The sequence below is a fragment of the Zosterops lateralis genome (assembly GCF_965231275.1).
Source record: "Zosterops lateralis genome assembly, chromosome: 10".
NCBI classification, from domain to species: domain Eukaryota; kingdom Metazoa; phylum Chordata; class Aves; order Passeriformes; family Zosteropidae; genus Zosterops; species Zosterops lateralis.
Window position 1 is genome coordinate 1,159,830 of NC_139770.1, and position 18,573 is coordinate 1,178,402.

Genomic DNA, 18,573 nt, shown 5'->3' on the forward strand with positions numbered 1-18,573 from the left:
GGATAAATCCTTCTGCTGCCTTTTGCCCTGTTTTCGGGGCTGTCACTGCTGGAGAGCTCAAGGATGAACCCCGGTGACAAAGGAGGGTTTGGGATAAGATCTCGCTGTGTCACTGCTGAGTTGACACACCCTTGGGCAAGGCTGGGGACTGGGAAAAGCCCATCCTGGACCTGGTGGCCTTGTGGGGGTGGCACCAGTGGTGACCTGCTGGGCCACGAGTGGTGCTTCTGTCCCCATGGGAAACTGGGGGGGTGTGGGGTCTGGGGGTATCCCAGGCACCCAGGGGGGCTGTGGGGTCTGGGGGTATCCCAGAGGGGCTGTGGGGTCTGGGGGCACCCAGGGGGGCTGTGGGGTCTGGGGGTACCCTGAGCACCCAGGGGGGCTCCTGTCACTCCTTGGGGACAGCTGGGGGGCAGCAGCCAGGGCAGTGACAGTGAAGGGTGAGGTCACCTCTGCTGCGGTCACTGGGATTTGTCATGAACAGCCTGTTCTGGACAGCGGGATAAAGGTGCCTCAGAGGGCAGGAGGAAGGAACAGCTTGAGCAGAGCTGATTTGGGAGCTGGGCAGAAGGGCAGGAGCTGTTCCTGGAGGAGACTGTGAAGTGTCAGCAGCCTGAAGGTGCTGTGGGAACAGCCAGACCATCCCCCTTCCCACGGGGCACAAACAGCAGGGGCCAGCCAGGGCTTGGGGACACCTACAGGGACTGCCCTGCCTGGGGTGCTGATCCTGGGGCTGTCCAGCTGTGGGATTTGGTCAGAGAATGACCCTGGGGTGGGAAATGTTCCCTGTCCCCCCCTCTCAGGCACAGAGAGCTCTGCGGGGCTGTTTGGGGAAGGGGCTCCAAGGAAGGTGCAGCCGTGGCTGGTGCTGGAAGGTTCCCTGGGAGGTGTCCTGGGAATGGGAAGGAGCCTTGGGAAGTGTCTAAACCCAGGTCCTGCTCAAAGCAGGGTCAGCTCTGAGGTCACACCAGGTGCTCCAGGGCTGCATTGAGCCTGCACTGGGAAACTGCCCAGCTCCTGGACAACCCCCAGCCACAGCAATGGCCCTAGGAGGGGTAAACCCCCTGAAATTCAGGATTCTGGTGGCTCAGGATGATGTAGCCCAGCCCCTGGTGGGCTGCAATCCCTGTGTGTGATTCAGGCTGGGAGCAGGGGCTGTGAGAGAGGTGCTGGAGATGAGTGAGACCATAAATGGATGCAGTGAGAGGTTTCTGGGGAGCAGGGTGGTTCTCCCAGGACTTCTAGAGGATTTCTGTGGCTCTCTCCTGTAGCTCACAAGAGTTTTGCCTGGGAACAAAAAAATAAATCCCTTTGCTTTCAACTCTGCTGGGAGAAGCAGAGTGAGACAAGGCCAGGGTGCCCTGGGTGCCACAGCACAGACTGGCCCTGGGTTTCCTTCTCCTGCAGGGGAATTTGGCACCTCACGAGGGGCTGAGTCATGGGAGGTACAGAGCACAACACGCCATGAGCCTCCTGCTCCCAGCACCAAACCCCAGCCCAGCCCAGGATCTTTTTATTTGTAGCTTTTAATGTGGAAATGTGAGGTGCTGAGCCAGGGGTGAGGACTGGGGGATGGACACAGGGATCATCTCTGGCTGCCCCTGGGGCTCCTCCATCCCCACCGTGTGTCATCACCACCCAACCACGGCAGCACATCCTCTGCATTAATATTTATTTTTCTCTTACGGCTACAAAGTCTTGTTTTGATGAGAATAATTTCCCACAGACCCAACAACAAATGTCAGGTTGACCTAAGGGTTGTTGTTGCCTCAATTTTCTTCGGGCTCCCTCTTGTCCAACCAGGCGGGTACAAGTTGTCTCCTGCGTAATTAGCCCGTGATAAATCATCTCCTGCCTTCTCCCCGTGCACCAGGAGCACACACATTCCCATGTGCTGATCCACGCTGGGGTTGTTTGTCTGTGCACTCTGTGCACTCCCTGTACCTCGGCAGGGCCCAGCCTCTGCAGCTGCACGGGGACAGGGATCCACAGGCACGGATTGCAGCTGCTCTGGGATGGGCTCCGGGCAAGGACACGGGTGGGGATGATCCAGAGGAGCTGTGGCTGCCCCTGGAAGTGTCCAGGGTTGGGTTGGATGAGGCTTGGAGCAGCCTGGGACAGTGGGAGGTGTCCCCAGTGGTGGGGTGGGATGAGGTGGGATTTAAGGTCTCTCCTACCCAAACGATCCCATCCCATGTTTTTGGGATCTGTGATGTCCATGCAGACAGAGGGTGGATCTGAGCCCAGCCCTGAGCCCAGCCTGGAGACTGGACATCTCTTTGAGTCCATCACTGATGGTGAGGGAGCTCCTGGCTGTCCCCTCCTCTCTCCCCACCAGAGCAGGTTGCCCCAGGCTCTGTCCAGCCTGGCCTGTCCGTGCTGCTGCCCCCAGGACGGGTGTTCATTGAGAACCACCCCAAACACCCTCAGCCAGGTCACAGGCAGGGCAGGACAGGGAAGTGCTGCAGTAAATACCACTATGGAATCAAATTCCTGTTTGTTTCCCATGAACTCAGTGTTTGCACAGTCAGAGCAAAGGGCTTTGGCTTTCACTGGGATGCAGCACCGAGGCCAAGGCACCGACTGATGCCTTTTGCAGATAATCTCAGCTGGGATCTGCTGAGCTCACAAGTCTCCTGCTGACGGAGATGCTCCAGGTGCTTTCTGTCTCATTCCTGCCCATTTTCCAGAGCATTAGGCATGGGAAGCACATTTCAGAGCTCTTTGATAAAACCACACCGGTGTTTATAGTGCCCACATTTGCACCACATTCTGGAGGCCGTTGGAGTGCACTAAGAGCAATAACTGCAAGCAGCAAGGCAGGGAAAGGAGGAATTTTAGTTTCCATTCAGGGGACTCTGTGTGTCCTGGCCTGGAGCTGCTGTGGGGCTGCAGGGGTCAGTCCAAAGGAGGCCAAGGAGCTGCTCCAGGGGCTGGAACCCCTCTGGAGCCAGGCTGGGAGAGCTGGGGGGGCTCACCTGGAGAGGAGAAGCTCCAGGGAGAGCTCAGAGCCCCTGGCAGGGCCTAAAGGGGCTCCAGGAGAACTGGAGAGGGACTGGGGACAAGGGATGGAGGGACAGGACACAGGGAATGGCTTCACATGGACAGAGGGCAGGGCTGGATGGGAGATTGGGAAGGAATTCCTGGCTGGGCTGGAATTCCCAGATTTGCTGTGGCTGCCCCTGGACCCCTGGCCAGGCTGGACATTGGGGTTGGAGCCCCTGGGACAGTGGGAGGTGTCTGAAGTCCCTTCCACCCCAAACCATAATTCCAGGAGTATTGAGATCTCCTGCTCTGTTCACCAGGGGATCTTTGTGCAGCCCGGTAAAACCTCCGGCGGTGCGAGGCCAGCGGGCGCCGCTGGGTTAATGAGCAGCTGTTAATGAGCAGGTGTTAATGAGCAGGTGTTAATGAGCAGCCCTGGCAGCGCCCAGAGAACTGATGGAGGGGAAAGGACGTGCAAAGACAGGCGCCTTCCTGAGCCGGGGGTTGAGCTCTGGGACCTGTTGTTCCCTGTTCTCTCCTGCCCGGGCAGGGAGGGGCACGGCCCGACCCCTCCCCACCCTCGGCAGGAGGTTCCTGCTGGGCTGGGAACTGGACTCACCCTGATTTGTGTCTGCTTTGGACAGGGATGGGGCTGGAAGGGCACTGGGAGCTCTCCTGGGCCACCCCGGGGGGTTGGTGTCACCCCAAGCCGTGGCAGAGCCCTGCACACCTGGGGAAGGCTCACCTGCTGCTCCCGGGCACATCCCTCCTCCTGTGATAGATGTAGTGTATAAATTCGCGTATAAAATATTGAATTAAAAGTTTAGACTATTAAAAGATACTCGAGGGCGTCTCCAGGATTCCAAGGCCCATTTGTGCAGCTGTGAAACCACAAAATTTGCAACAGAAACGACAGGGCTGGACTGGAGATGGGCCATTCATCCAGGATGGACTGGAGATGGCCCATCCACCAGGGATGGACTGGAGATGGGCCATTCACCAAGGGTGGACTGGAGATGGGCCATTCCCCAAGGGTGGACTGGAGATGGGCCATTCACCAAGGGTGGACTGGAGATGGCCCATCCACCAAGGATGGACTGGAGATGGGCCATTCACCAAGGATGGACTGGAGATGGCCCATCCATCAGGGATGGACTGGAGATGGCCCATTGACCAAGGATGGACTGGAGATGGCCCATCCATCGAGGATGGACTGGAGATGGCCCATTGACCAAGGATGGACTGGAGATGGGCCATCCATCGAGGATGGACTTCACGGCTACTCAAGACCTGACATCAATGGTGGAGGATCCAGAGGATGATCAAATCAGCGCCCCAAAGGAGGAGTCCAGGAAGATTCTTGGGACTTCTTTCATACTTAGGGAAGCCCTTTCAAAACCTTATTTGGGAATAAAGAAATACATGAATATTCAGGCGGTCAATAGACGTAGCCTCTGGACAGAAAAACTGTATAAAAGTTGTACAGACCCAGCATTTGTGGATGAGGTTGGATGGCACCGTTGATGCTGGTCCTCTGTCCACCCAGCATTCGATCCATGTTGTCCAATTTTATTGTGGCTTTTTAATTGATCTTGGAAAATTGCTAAATATTTTTTTTATTTGCTTATAATAATTTATAACTCTCCCAAGGCTCCCATTTCCCTTCTTCCAACACCTTGAGGGTTCACCTGCCCTCACTCAGCCCTGGTTGATGTGCATCCCCTCTGAAGGGTCAATGTCCCCTCCCAGGCTGGTGACACGGAGTGGACATGGCAGTGGTGGCTGTCCCTGTCCTGGTGACACGGAGTCAGACATGGCAGTGGTGGCTGTCCCTGCCTGGCTTTGGGGCACCTGCAGGGACATTGGAGGGGAATGAGGAACCAACAGCAGCTTTAGCTGGGAACAGAACCACCAAACCACTCCCGAATTTGCCTCCCCGTGTGTAAGGACCAAAGACTCAAGCTTTCAGATGAACTGGAGCTAAACCCCTGTCCTGCGGGCCGGCGGAGTTTGCTGTGACCTGGCCCTGGCCACTGACCCCACTGTCACCCCGGGGAGCTCCGGGAGCATCCCCTGGGCCCTCCCAGCTCCGTGTGTCCTCCTGGGGGCTGTTCAACAGCAGGACGTGGCGTGTGAGCCGTCCCGATGGCTGTGCTGATACACCCGGCTTTATCCGTGCCCGAGCCGCAATGGGCCGGGAGGGATCGCACAGAGCTGCCTCTCTCCATCCCCAGGGCTGTTCCTGTGTCCTTCCCCACTCCTGCAGCCCCTGTGCTCTCCCGAGGGGCTGCAGCGTGGCTGAGCAGCTCCCATGGCTCGTTTGTCAGTGATAAGGCTGTGATAAGAGCGCCCGGAGCAGCACTGGATGTACAAACACTGCCAGGGTTTGTTCTGAGCCGCCACCTCTGCATGACACAGGGACACCCCAAAGGGACACCCCAAAGGGACACAAACCTCGGGAAAACGGGGACAAGGTGTCAGCGAGGTCCCAAGCTGAGCTCCCTGCTCAGCCTGAGTGTCCCAGCCAAGGGCAGGGAATGTGGTGAGGCACTGAGGTGATGTGGTGATATAAATTCACTCTCCTGCCCTCCTCCTGGGGGCTTTAGCTCAGTTATTAGGAGGATTTGGAGAGAATTATATCAAGGATGAGGTGAGATATCTCAGAAGAGACCCTTTCCTTGGGACCTTTGTCCCAGGCGTTTATTCTTCGAATTTCCAGGGGGGAAAGAGGTAGAACAAAGGAAAGGGAGACCATTTATAGCCCCCTGCTCAGGGAAGAGAGAGCTGGACCACAGCCAGTGGGGTCAGAGAAGGAAGTTAGGGTCACTCGAAGTGGTCAGGGACTCCAGGGGATCAGGAGGGAGAGACCATTTCCCTAGAGAATTACAACAACGTGGGACACCGCGATGCCTCCAAAATCCCCATCACCTCCCCTGGCAGGATGTGAGCAGGGAAAAGGCAGGACTCACCTCCCTGACTCTCTGGGATGCAGCCCCAAACACCCCATTCCTGGCCCTGGAGCACCCACCATCCCTGCAGGGGTTCAGGATGGGTTTAGTTGGGAATGGGGGAACTCAGTCCAAGGTTGGACTTGGCAGCTTCTCCTAGCCTGGCTTGGAAGTGCAACATGAGCATCAGCTCCTCCTGTGAGCTCCGCGTTCCCGGGTGGATGTTGCAAACATCTGGCAGGCGCTGTTTGTTTGTTTTTCCACCTCACACACATTTCTGTCCTTTCTGCCGGGGATGCTCCGGGGAGGCTCTGCAGGAAGCCAGTCTAGCCGGGGCAAATCTGGGCTTGCTTTGGGAGGGAAGTGGGAGGAATGACTATTTGCCCTGTGGCACCAATTTCCTGTCTAGCGTTCTGCAAAAGGCGGCTGGAGAAGGCCCAGGAGCACAGCTGTGTGTGCTGTGTGTGTGCCCTCCTAGCACGGCTGGGAAGGAGCCTTTGCCCTTCCTCTCCTCATGTCAGAGCCTTTCCTCCCCTCCAGAATTCCCAGAATCAGCATTTTGCTGGGGAGCTCCTCGGCCCGGGAAACACCAGTTCATTATTCACTTTAATGGGAAATTAAATTCCCCATCTGGGGAAATGCAGATGTTGCCTGGGGACACGGGGTGATGCAATGGATGAGGTGGGAGGTCCGGCAGCTCCGGCCATCCCGGAGCCCCCTCTGGCACCTCCACACTGCTTGAGTTTTAATTGCCACTGACTTTTAATGATCTCCTTTAGGAGCTGATGAGTGCCATGTCCACTGCTGGGAGGGCACAGTGATTACTGCTTGTTGCTGAGTAGTTACAATAACAACAACAACAAAAAAAAATCCCCAAACCACCTTAAACCTGATTTATTTTAAATATTCCCTATCTGTGACTGGAATTTTGTTGTGGGGCTTTGTGTAAAAGGCTTTTGATGGCTCAGGTTTGGTGTGTGTCAGGTTTTACTGGATCACAGAACATCCTGAGTTGGAAGGGGCTCACAAAGATCATCGAGTCCAAGTCCTGGCCCTGCACAGCACAATCCCAAAATCCCAATGGATCCCATCTGATCACATCCTATGATTCCCACAAGGACAAACATCAGCTGACAAAAGCTGCCTTCATGCGGCCCCAAACAAACCCTCTCATCCACATTTTCACCTTCCTTCCCATGAAATTTATTTGAGAAAGCCTTTCTTCCACCTTCCTTCTCATGAAATTTATTTGAGAAAGCCTTTCTTTGTCACTTCACAAACTGCTGGCAGTCGTTGGTTGTGGTTATGGAAATGCTTTATTTGACTAGTTATGGGAACGAGTTTCAGCTGAGGGCTTGGTTTGGCTCCAGCCCCATCCCAGCAGTGCTGGAGCTGCTCTGGAAGCTTTGCATGGCCCTATAAGAGGCTCAGGGTCCAGCTGAGGGCAGTGCTCTGGTGTGAGCAGGGGCAGGATTAGCTGGGGAACCTGGCAGATTGCTCAGATTAGCTGTGCTGGGGAGGGGGGAGATGTCACATCCCTGTGGAGCTCCCTGATGGCTCCTGACACCGAATTCCTGGGGGGAGCAGGGACACCTCGGCCCCGCACGCCAACACTGCACCAACCCCCTGCAGCCTCCTGCAGCCCCAGCTGGGATCTGTTCTGATCTCATCAACCCTCCAGGGCCCATCAGAATCACAAACCCAGCTTGGTTTGGGTAGGGAGGAACCTTAAAAGCCCCTCCTGTTCTCCCCCTGCCCTGGGCGGGAACACCTTCCCCAGACCAGTTTGTTGGTTTTTTTTTTCAGAATTTAAATCTTACTTACAAATCAAATAGATGCTGAAATTCAAGTGCTCCCCTGATACCGCTGTGGGTTTGGATTTTATTCTTCTTTTCCTATTAAGTTGTGTGCTGTGACAGCATAAATAATGTGATTGAGTGTCCTTGGCAGTCTGGTCATCTGCAACGTGTCTCGAGGCTTTTGGGGAAGGACAAAGCCAGAAGAGCTGTGGCTGTTGGACTGAGCCAGGCTGTGCAAAGGGGATCATTACCTGGCTGCACAAATAAGTTGATTTTTTTCCCATCTTCCAGGGTCTGTTTTCCTTTTGCCGTGTCTCTTGTAAGGCCAATTAACATTAATAGGAGTTGTAGAAACAGACCCTTACAGGAGGACCTCATTAGCTCTTTCTTCCTGTGGTTTTCATTCCGAGCTGCTAAGTTTTATGGATTAGCAAGAATGCTAAAAAATATGGAAAAGCAACGCTGGCTGTTGCCATACTGAGTGAATTTAATGAGTCAGGCTTGGGAATGGATTGGCAGGTCCACAAGTTACCAGAGCTCTGGAAAATCCATACCATCAGCCAGCTGTACAAATATCCCACTGACCTCTTCCTCTCGGCCAGTGTGATTCCTGGGAAACTCTGTTTCCAGGGGAAAACCACGGGAAATTCTCACAAACTTTGCTTTCCCAACCTGCCAGAGAGGCGTTTGTGAGGGAGTCACACACAAGGAAAGGGCCAGGGGATCTCCTTGGGTCAGCAGTGCTGTAGGGATTGCTGATTTCCTGGGATAAATGTGAGTCCCAGCCATCCTCCATCCAACTGAGCTGGGATTTTTGTGGGTGTTGAGCATTTAATTCAACTGTGAGAAACCTACAGCCCCTGACATCATTTCCCTGGCCTGGGGATGTTTGATTTTTCCCACGTTGTGGTGGGATAAGGAGATGTGTTTTCCTGTGTGGTCCCCCCCAAGGGGCCCTCAGGCAGGAAAGATTCTTCCCTGTTTCTTCTTCTCCCTGTGAGTTTGAGGGAATGGAATGGCACGAGGGGCTTGGCTTGAATCTGAACGTGGATTTGCAGGTCAAACAGTGAAATATCTGAATTTCAAGTCTATCCATGTGGATTAATTATCAGGATCACGGGATAAATGAAGGTGGTTAAGCAGGAATGACAGAACTGTGATAGAGAACACAACACGAAGGGTGGGAAACGCCCTCCTTTTTAGAGAGGCAAGGTTTGGAAATCTTAAAGAAATGCAGGATTTAAAGAGAGAAATGTCCTTCTGCAGTAGCTATTTTGATATTCCCAGCTCACCTTCCAAGCCCTGTTGTTTCGAAATGAGCTCTCGGGGTTGAATTTAACATCTTTGCTTTCAAAAAAACCAAGCCCACAGAAGGACAGGGTTTCCTTTCTCGTTTTTACTGCTGTTTCCAGTCCAGCTCTGTGATGCTATTTTTAGAACCCTATGTTTTAATGCTGTGGCATGAACTGCTGGGATTTCCCCTGGCTGATATAAAATAGAGGATCTGCACTTTGGTATTAGCAGTCAGCCAGGAAATCCGTGCCTGGTGCCAGAAATGGGCCTTCCTTCATAAATCTGTATTTATTTTCATTTCCTTGTGCGGCGGTGACGTGCCAGATCAGCTGTGCTGCTGTCCTGACACGTTCTGCAGGGCCATGGAACAGGGGAGGCTGCACTGGGAACCAGAGACAGGATTTGCCTCTGATTCCCTGGGGACATGCACAGCTGGGAAGTGCTGGTTTCCAGGGAATCGGGGATGGGGATTGTGTTCTGATCCCCATAAAGAACTGCCAAACTTCCACGGGGAGCTTCACACGTTTGCAAACAGAAGTGATCAGTCCTGTCTGATTGTCCTTAAAACCTTGACAGAATTATCTTTTATTGATCACAGATTTATTACAAAGCAGGAAAGCTGTGATCAAGTGGGCAGGAATCAATGGAACAATCCCTGGAAATGTCCAAGGTCAGGCTGGATGGGGTTTGGAGAACCCTGGGAGAGTGGAAAGTGGAACAAGATGAACTTTAATCTCTCTCCCAACCCAAACCATTCCATGATTCTATAATCCAGAGATCTGGATGCTCTTTCAGCTTAGCCTGTCTGAGTAAATCTCTCTTTCAGTGTAAAATGAGGATTATTCATCCCTAGAGGTGTCCAAGGAAGGCCTGGCATGGAACTCAGTCCTCTGGGCTGGGGACAAGGTGGAGATTGGTCACAGGTTGGATTTGGTCTTGGAAGGCTTTTCCAGCCTCAGTGGTTCCATGATTCTGTGATTCAATCCACTTTCTGTTCAGTCTGTGAAGGAAAAAGTCTCTGTATAAATAACCTGTAATTACACTTCTCTTTGGATCCAAGTTAATTCCCAAAACTCCCATGTCCTGTTGCTGGCTGGTCCCTTCCCCTCCACTGGGAAGGCTTTACAGGGTAAGGGTTATGTGAAGCACTTACTAAAGTTCTATTTTTGAGAGTTCTGAAAGGTGACACCTGCGTGGAAGTCATTGCCATCCTTAAAATAACTGGGGTGGCAGCTCCGGGCACTGTGACATTGGTGCTGAGCAGGGACACACATGGCACAGGGGGAGTGGGACTGGCTCTTATCAGGGTTTTAGAGCACCAGGTACCGTGGAGCTTAATCCTGACAGGGCCTCAAGGTGTGACAGCTCAATAAATATTGATTGTGGCCTTAATCTCAGGGTGGGGAGTGCTGTACCCCCAGCAGGAAGTGCTGATCCTCCCCTTGTGAGTGCAAGATACTACAGAGAGTATCTCCCACCGTATCAGCCCAGATATGGGAAGTGTACTCAGAGGGATATTGTACAGAGAGCAAACAGCAGCAGGGAGAGCTTTTGTTGGGCAGGCACCGAGCCCAGGTCAGCAGGTGACACCTGCAGAACTCCCAAAATTGCAGCCTTGGAGGCAGATCTGACTTGATCTGGAAAAGGAGCTTCTCTCCCCAGAAAGGGAGGCTTAGTGTGGGGCCCTCCCACGGAGGAATGGGGAGGAGGAGAGTGCAGGGACAGTGGGACAGGTTGTGAGTTGATCTCAGGACTGGGCACCCCAAATCCTGCTGGAGGACGTGGCTCTCACCCCACACACCTCACAGAACAACCCACGGCCCTTCCTCTCACCCCTGGAAGAAAGGGCAGCAGGTGAAGGTCAGGGAGCTCAGGTTTGTCACTCTGGGTTGTGCAGGGAAGACACCCACGGCTGTGAGAGGAGCTGCAGTGTGGGATGCCGGGCTGGTTGCTGTGTGTGGGTTTCCCTGGCTCGGCTGTGACTGATGCCCTGTGACAGCCCGTGCCTGCTGCTCTGCTGGTGCAGCTGGGGACTCTGTCGCTTCTCACCATCACCACACGACAGCACAACTCCTTGGGAATGAAATTTCCTGCCACGAAATGGAGGCTCACGAAAGCACTCACGACAACTGCTGGGGAAAAGATTCACTTTTACATTATTCACAGTGCTTTGAAAAAACGGTGAGTTGTGCAGTGCACTGTCCCTATGTGGTGTGACGGGGTCCTCAGTGGCACCTTTGGCTTTAAGCCATCAGCTGCTGCACTTTAAGATGGACCCACAGAGGGTGGCAGCAGCCTGAGTCCCTGCAGGAACCCCAGTCCAGCCTGAGTTCCCAGCAAGGCTTGGTCTGGCAGTGATGAGATCACAAAATCCCTGAGGCTGGAAAAGCCTTCCCAGAGCATCAGTCCAGCCTGTGCCCCATCCCCACCTTGTCCCCAACCCACAGCACTGAGTGCTACCTCCAGGAATTCCTTGGGCACCTCCAGGGATGGGCACTACAAACCTCCCTGGGCAGCCCCTGCCAAAGTTTAACCCTTTCCATTACTAAATTCCTCCTGATGTCCACCCTGTCCTTCCCCTGGCCCAGCCTGAGGCTGTTCCCTCTCCTCCTGTCCCTGCTCCCTGGGAGCAGAGCTCAACCCTCCAGTTGTCCCCTCCTGTCAGGGAGTTGTGCAGAGCCACAAGGTCCCCCTGAGCCTCCTTTTCTCCAGGCTCAGCCCCTTCTCAGCTCCCTCAGCCCCTCCTGGGGCTCCATTCCCTTCCCCAGCTCCCTCAGCTCCTCCTGGGGCTCCAGACCCTTCCCCAGCTCCCTCAGCCCCTCCTGGGGCTCCATTCCCTACCCCAGCTCCCTCAGCCCCTCCTGGGGCTCCAGACCCTACCCCAGCTCCCTCAGCCTCTCCAGGGGCTCCAGACCCTTCCCCAGCTCCCTCAGCCTCTCCAGGGGCTCCAGACCCTTCCCCAGCTCCCTCAGCCCCTCCTGGGGCTCCATTCCCTTCCCCAGCTCCCTCAGCCCCCCCTCCCAGGACAGACTCTGGATGCAGGTCGTTGCTGCCACTCCCTGGGGAGCAATTCCCTGTGACATATCTGGGCCACCTTTGCTGTGCCCTCCCTGGTGGCTGCAGGCTGGGGCTGAACCTCCTCCCAGGAGGAGCATCCTGCATCAGGGCTGGGCCCTGTGCAGGCTGGGGACCTCTTCAAAAACCCTCTGGCAGAGTTGTTATTGCCATGGCGTGTCAACACGGCCTCCCAATGGTGGCTGCAGGTCACCAGAGATGGGGACAAAGCTGCTGGTGCCATGTTGTGTAAACAGGAAGAAAATCTGCCTGTTCCCTGGGTGACTCCATGGTGACTGGGAAACACTGGCCCATTTCACAAGCCTCCCCTGCCTCTCATGGGTCACACACAGGGTTTGCTTTCCCCAGGAGCCACGGACACCTCTTTGTGTGCCTCTGACAACACAGGCACAGCTGCTGGGGCTGGAGGGACCTTACAGCTCAGGGACTCCTGGCAGGGTGTCCCCACTCTTCCTCCCAAACATCTCAACAGCTCTGGGCCTTCTGCTGGAAGCTGTGCCAAGTTCTTCAATATAGTTGGGATTTATTTGGGATAAATCACAAAGATACCTAAAGATTTTAAAACAATTTTATCTAAAATCTCCTTTCTTAAACAATTTAGGATACTTTGAAATAGCAAACAGCTTATGGAAACCATCACTTGCTGACAGACTCACAGGAATGGGGATGAAGTTTGTGATGCTGAGTAGTGCTAGAAGAACCCTAAAAGAAGCACCCTGAAGGGTCTGCAGTTCCCTGTGTAGGGTTTTGTTGCAGAGCCCTCAGATACCAGCCCAGGTGAGGGGGTGGCTGCCACAGCTCCTGCACCTCTGGGCTCCACAAGCTGCCAGCTCAGCTGGCATCGAGCCACGGGTCACCTCAGGTGGCCAAGAGTCACCTCAGGTGGCCTCAGGACACGACAGCCGAGCTCTTGGTCAGGGCAGTACAGAGGCAGAGTCAAGTCCAACTTCTCTGACCATCACCTCCCCCAGTATCTACCTTTAGACACCAGAAATAACCATTTCTGCACACCAGTAAACATTCTCTCTATTTGGATGTCAGCTGGGCTCTTGCCCTTGCTCCCTTCGAGGCCAGTGGGTTTGACAGATGAGGAAACAGGTTCTAAAGCAAAGCAAGAAAAATCCTATTCCACCTTATTTTCACCGCAGTTCTGCACATGTAAGGGCAGGGCTGCATTTTAACGAGGCTGTTGTAGCAACAGCCTGCAATCCACAACACACGTGCTGTTATCTCTCTGTGGGAGATAAATTTAAATTGTCGGGCCATGCCATGGAAATGCAACATTTGCATTTCCCTATCGGGATGTGCCAGGACACTGCGGGGCAATCACAAAGCAGGAGTTGGGCACTAAAGTGAGGTGGCGGAAGGAGCAGCCTGACCTGCCGGGCACTGGATGCTGCTGTTTTAAAGTGTTTCAAAGGGCACGGAGAGGAGCCCAAGCAAAGCTCCAAAACGGTGTCACCAGTAAATATCAAAACACAGGGCAGGTCTCAGGGCTTGCAAAGACTCTCCTCACTAGTCCTTGTTTGGATGGGTAATCTCATTCCCTTCGTTGTTGGCTGGGAGACCCAGGGGTTGTTTTTGCACACTGATCTTGTCCCCTGGATTCAAGTGAGCCCCACACTCCTCCTCCCTGGGATGCTCCATCCTCTAAACATCCTGGTTTCCTTGTGTTTTCGCTTTATCTTTTCCTGTTTGCCAGTGACTCCACAGTTCCTTCATCACTGCCTGGTGTTTCTTCCAGTAGCTCAGCAAGGCTGTAACATCTGTCTTGTTTCATCCATCCTTGTCCCTTTCCAGTGGGGAGGGCTTTGTGTGCAGTTTCTATTTTGGCAGGATTTTCAGGTTTATTTTTTTTTTTAAAGCCAGCAGTAGGAACGTTTCCCTCCCTCCAGCTCCTGTGTTTAAATTAGGAAAAAGCAGATCGCTGGTGGCTGGGGGAGAACAGGGAAGATTGATGAGGTTTCTGCAATCCCATGGGAGTTCCCTGGCAGGCTCCTGGGAAAGTGCTGACTCCTGCACGGATGAACCTCACCCTCATGGTAACAGCTCTGTTTTGCCTGAGGAGCCATCAGGAGTGCCACCACCATTGTCATCCAGGAGCATTAGGAGATCTTACAGATATGCCTTTGAATGCCTTAAAAATAAAGAGCAAAACCTCCAACCCCTCTGCACTGTCTCACAGGGGGTTGGGCTTTTGCTGGGACCTTTTGAAAGGAGAAGAGGAAACGGCCTCAAGCTGTGCCAGAGGAGGTTCAGGTTAGACATCAGGAGGAATTTCTTCATAGAAAGGGTTTTTCAGAATTCGAAAGGGCTGCCCAGGGACTCGTCCAAGGAATGACTGGACTTGGCACTCAGGGCTCTGGGCTGGTGACAATGCAGTATTTGGTCAGGCAAGGTCAGACTCGATGATCCTGGAGATCTTTTCCAACTCTAAAGGTTCTTTGATTCCCTCCCCAAAGCTCATCCTGCTGACTGGTCTGTGCCCTCTGCCCTTCTGTGCCCGTTCCCGACTGCCGGCGCTGCCTCTGTGCTCTGCACTCCCTCCTCACCCCAGCCCTGCATCCGTGACGCTTTTCCTGGCACCCTTCCCAACTTCTCTTGCTGCCAAGTCAGACTCAGTACAAGCGTCTTGTATTCCCTTTCAAATCCTTTCCTATCGTGGCAAATAAACCCACTGTCCTCCGCACACACACTCCTGATATTATCCTTGACAGCTCTTCACTGCTGGCACTCAGCTGCTGCTTAATCATATGGTTTCTTTTCTCTGAGTCACCTCGTGTGCTCTTGCAGCCAAGAGCTTGACTTTGATTTGGCAATGTCACGGCAGGAGCACATCCCTCCCTCGGGTTCGCGTGTCCCAGTGCCACCAGCACGTTCCCCTGTGCTCTGCCCTGGCCTGGCATCGGTGCCTCTGGAGAGTGGGACCATTCCGTCCCCTCTGCCTTCCCGCACACAGCACTGCTCCACACCGCCTTCCCTGATTTTATCGTTTGCAGAGTTTCTGCTCTTAGCACAGAGCGACCTGCCTGCCCTTGACTCCCAGGTAGCCCTGGCGCTCCGATCCCTTCTCCAAACATCCTCCCAGCGAGGCCTCTCTCCCCCCACGCTCTCGTCCCTGTGACATTTGCAAAGAAGGGGGCAAGCGGAGCAAACCAAACAAACCCAGCAAATATCGCTGGGAAGGGGGAACCAAGGCGATGTGCAGGGAGCGCCGGGAATAACCTCGGTGCTTTCCGAGGCCTGTCCTTCCCCTGACCCCTCCTGCTGCACGTCTGCTCCAGCACAGGACCCCCTGCTCCTCCCCAAATCCCCTGTGTACCCCACGGAGCGATAACCCAGCTCTGCTCCTCCCTAGGAAAACAACCGGAGCTTCCCACAGGAGCTGTTTGCAGACAACGCTGCAAAACCGCTTCCCCGCGCCGCTCTTTGTACTGAGCAAATAATAAGGGCAGCCTCAAGCCAGAGAGGGTTGGGATAAAAGTTGGATTTCTCATTGTCCAGAGAACAGGTGTGGACACACCTATTCACCCTCCCAGCCCCTCGGCCGGTCCCGCTTTGTGCGAAGAGGGTGTTGGTGTGTTTATTGCCTTTTTTTCCCCAGCTGCCCACTGGCACGGACTTTGCTCCTCCGGGGCTGGGATTTCTGAGCAGCGGGAGGCTTTCCACGTGTGTTTGAGAAGGTACAAAGCCTGCCGGAAAACAATGGAAATAGCTGCCTTATGACTGCTGCGTGTCACGCACTCGGTTCTCGCCCGTTCGTTTGTCCTTGGAGCTGCTCGCACCGCCTGGAACCTGATCCCGGAGCGGTGCCGGGGCTGGCACGAACACGGCACCGTGCCACGGGCATGGACACGGCCCGGCCGGAGCTCCAGGCCTCGGGCAGGGGCTGAGCGAGCCTGGATGTGTGGAGAGGGCTGTGGGTTCCCTCAGGACTGGGGGGTTTGTGGGGAGCTTCCTGCTGGGAGGAAACAGCTGCTTCAGAGCTGAGTGTGGTGGGAGCAGCTTCTTCTCCCGGGCTCTGCCTCCCCACAGGGCCCCTGGTGAGGGGCATCCCGGCTGGCTCGGCCAGGTTCTCCACAGCTTCAGGATCTGCCGTGATCCCCTCGGACAGGATCTCCTTTATTTCCCCCACAACAGCCTCCCCTCAGCCCCCCAGGAATGGATCTTCTCATCCACAGGCTCCCCTCTGTCCAATCTCCCTTCAGGTCTCCAAGCACTCCCTCCATTTCCCCCAGGACTGGGTCCCCTCAGCTGCTCCTCCAGGACAGGCTCCCCTCAGCCCCTGCCAAGAACAGGATCCCCAAGCTGGATCCCCTCAGAACCCTGCAGACAAAATCAGGATCCCCAGAGGTGGATCCCCTCAGGACCCTCCAGCCCCAGCTAAGAACATTCCCCCAGAGCTGGATCCCCTCATAACCTTCCAACTCCAGCCAAGAACAGGATTCCCAGAGCTGGATCCCCTCAGAACCCTCCAGCTCCTGCCAAGAACAGGATCCTCAGAGCTGGATCCCCTCAGAACCCTCTGGGACAAACTCCCCTCACACCTCACAAACACAGGATCCCTAGGAGCGGATCCCTTCAGATCTCTCTGGCCAAACCCCCTTCAGCCCGGGGAGGGGGGCCGGGGATGCAGCAGCATCCTCCATTCCCCCCGTCCCTCCCTGCCCGCTGCGTGCTGCCGCCCGCCCGCCTTTCCCCCCGCCCTCCGCCCGCGGTGATGGGCGCTGAGCTCACGGCCGCGCCTCACGACACCCCGGGCTCGGCACGTCAGCCCCGCCATCGCGTGAGAGCCGCCGCCCGCCGCCGCCACCCCCCGCCCGCCGCCATCACGCACGGGCGGGAGCAGCTGCCGGCGCGGCCAGACCCCGCTCCCAAACCCCGCTCCCAGCCAAGGCGGGCTCTCGCCAGCTCTTATTAATGCAGATCTTAATTAATGACCCCCGCGGGGGGCGAGCCGCGCTTCACACGCGAGGCGCACACACACTACAGCGCTCCCCCCGCTTTCGCGCCGTTGGAGCACGAAGAGGTTAAAATGGAGGCGGGGGCGTGAGGCGGCTGCCAAGGCGGGATTAGCGCGGCTCGGAGCTCGGCACGCAAGGCGGGACGGGGCACGGCGGCCACACGCGAGGGACCCGCGGGGACACGCGTGGCACCGCCGTGTAAAGCCGGGGGGGAGACGGAGAACGGGACGGGCTTTGCGTCCCTTTATTCAGACAGCACCTACTCATATTTTTCCTTCCCTCACCCCCTTAAAACTCATGATTTCCCCCCTAAAACTCACGATTTTCCCCCCTAACTGATGCAATTTTCCTTTTTTTTCCCCCCTAATAAAGCTTTTGTTTATATCCCCTAAAATCCACTACTTTCTTCAACTCCCCGTTTAGCTCCCAACTTACTGATGCTTCACCTCAGAGATGAGTCGTGTGTAAATGAAATTAGGATCACCTCAGGTTCCTTTTACCATGGCCTGTCCCCACTTTTATGCGTTTTTTTCCCCCCTAAATTACTGTTTTGGGGGTGTATTGCTTTATATAAGGCTGTAGGGAACATTTTGGGTGACAGGAATTTCTTTTTGCCATGGCCTGTCCCCACTTTTATATTTCCCTAAATTTATATTTCCCTAAATATTTCCCTAATATATTATTTATATATATATATAATATATATTATATATGTATTTCTCTAATATATATATTTCCCTAAATGATGTTTTTGGGGGTGTATTGCTTTATACAAGGCTGTAGGAAACATTTTGGGTGACAGGTTTTCTTTTTGCCATGGCCTGTCCCCAGTTTTATGTGTATATTTCCCTAAATGATGTTTTTGGGGGTGTATTGCTTTATATAAGGCTGTAGGGAACGTTTTGGGTGACAGGAATTTCTTTGAGCAGACAATCCCTGCGGTGTGATAAAGCCAAATCCCCACAGCGACTGGATTTTACAGCAAACGGGAACCCACCAACGCTGGAAAGAAGAGCAGAAAAGTGGAATTAATCCCGCTGAAACTGCCGAATCTCGCTGCCAATCCTTCCCTGATTTATTTATTTATTCTCGTGGCAGTGTGTGCGCTCCAGTGGGTCCCACCGGGAGCTGGCGGCGCGGTCGGTTCATGCCGAGGTTGAGCTCCTGCCTCGGGTATGACACACAGATGACCCGGCTTTGGGGTGGCACCGACTAATTGGGGGTGTCAGGGCTGGATTTGGGGTGTCGGAGCTGAATTCAGGCTTGTAGGGCTGAATCAGGGCTGTCAGATGCAGGTTTGAGGTGTCAGGAGGGGCTTTGGGCTGTGGGAACTGAATTTGGGCTTATAGGGCTGAATCAGGGCTGTCAGATGCAAGTTTGAGGTGTCAGGGCTGGATTTGGGGTGTCGGAGCCGAATTTGGGTTTGTAGGGCTGAATTAGGGCTGTCAGACGCAGGTTTGAGGTGTCAGGGGTGGATTTGGGCTGTGGGAGCTGAATTCAGGCTTGTAG